The following is a 1,940-nucleotide window of genomic DNA, read 5'->3' as shown; positions in this document are numbered from 1 at the left end:
TAAATGAGCGAAGATTTCTGGTTCCTCCTCCTCCTCCTCCTCCTGAGAGGTGCGCGCGCTGCATTCAGCCCGTGTGTGTGTGTGTGTGTGTGTCTATGCGCGCGCTCCCTTATCTCAACCACTCCTCTCATTTATCCCCTCTGCAGAGCTGCTTCACCTCCCATCATCATCATCATCATCATCCTCATCACCATCTTCTTCTTCTTCTTCTTCTTCTTCTCTATCTCCACTTTAAATCTTTGTTTGGTCAAGAGCTCTTCTCCGTGTGTTTACACAACGACTCACAAACTATTCAGTCCGACCCTCTGAAGCAGCGGACTCTCTGTATGCACTCCAGATAGGAGGATTTGTTAGTTTGTGGTAAACAACTGCAGGCTATTGACAGGTTTATCAGTTATACTGTGTGAATGTAAATGTATGTTGTGTGTGTGTGTTTCCATTCCATAGGCCCATTATATCTTATATCTAGTTGCCAGGTGTCTTTATCTGTTTGATTCAATACACACAGCCACCTTTTGCAGAATTATTTTATTTATTTATTTAGAGGTCTTTTATTATAGTTAAGCTTCTTTTTTTTTTGGGGGATATATATATATATATAGATATATTAGATATATATATATAGCTTTATATATATATATCTCGAAACAACACAATATGTACATAGCAAGACCAGAGAGTATTTAAATGAATGGGAAAACTAACAAAAATACCTCACCTGCTTCTGTATATGGGAAATGTCAAAGTACTTTCAAGGTTACCAAAACAGGTCATGCGGATGTGTAGTCTAACAACACCTGCACAACTGAAGAAAATAAATATTTCACAGTCAACCATCAGAGTGCAACCATCATAATATCTCCACGGAAGGAGCCACGATGCAGGTGTCTCAGTCTCTGCCAGTTTGTTTAAAATAATAAGAATGTGTGTGTTTGTGCCTGTTTGATACGTGCCCAGCGCCATTGTCTTTGTGTGTGTATTCTGTAACATGAGGAAGAGTGTGTCGGAGCTGGGAGCCATGACACAGAAGGAAACGGATTCTTCTGAGCGAGGACAACAGGATGCCCTCGCTGACACCATCTTAACACCCGCAGACATGGATACGTGAGGGCACCTGGGGTAGATTCATGCTACTTTACATGGGCGAGCGTCGGCATCGCTGACCTTTCCAAATAAAAGAAAAGAACATCCTCGAGGGGAATAGGGCCTTTCAAAAAAGCTGGATAACAACACGTGTCCTGGGTGAAAAGGTGTTTTTTTTCAGCACTCTGTAAGATAAGGACAAAAGGACAGAAAGAGGAGGAATAAAGATGGAGAAGTGAAATTTCTGGTTACTACCACTTACCATATACGCATTCAAAAGTATTATAATGATACAACTATTATCTATTAATTAATATTATATAAAAACGGTGTCCTTTATTGGATTCTATTTTCTGTTGAAATGCTCTAATTTACTACATTATTTCCCAATATACCCATAATTACTTCAGTTAGTAATTTCCTACTCTACCGATAATTACTGGCAAAACCCCCTGAATGTGCCTCGACCTGTTGCATGTGGCACATGTCAGCTGTCAGACTGATCCTGACAACGATAAAGTTGTGAAATGATTTACGGCCCTCACTCAACTCAGTACACAGCATAGCTTGTAGCAACAACTGTGCATGCTGGTCTATTGAGGCTTTCACTACAGAAACTGATATCTTTAACTTATGTAATGAGTGATGACCATTATGATCAAGACAGGTCTTTTCAATGCGAAAGAATACAAGAACTTTATAATTTCTGTCTTTAGTTTGCATTGTGCATCGGTGCTTTAATGCAGGAAGTAATAAGATGTTACAGTGTAAGACAGGACGAGGGTGAGGAGGTCAAAGAAGGATCATTTAAACATTTGGCTTCGATCCCAGTGGTACAAAGTTTCTCAGCTCTTATC

Source organism: Larimichthys crocea, chromosome VI, assembly GCF_000972845.2.
Source record: "Larimichthys crocea isolate SSNF chromosome VI, L_crocea_2.0, whole genome shotgun sequence".
Taxonomy (NCBI): Eukaryota; Metazoa; Chordata; class Actinopteri; family Sciaenidae; genus Larimichthys; species Larimichthys crocea.
The sequence above is the reverse complement of the archived record's forward strand: the minus strand, read 5'-3'. Positions refer to the sequence as shown.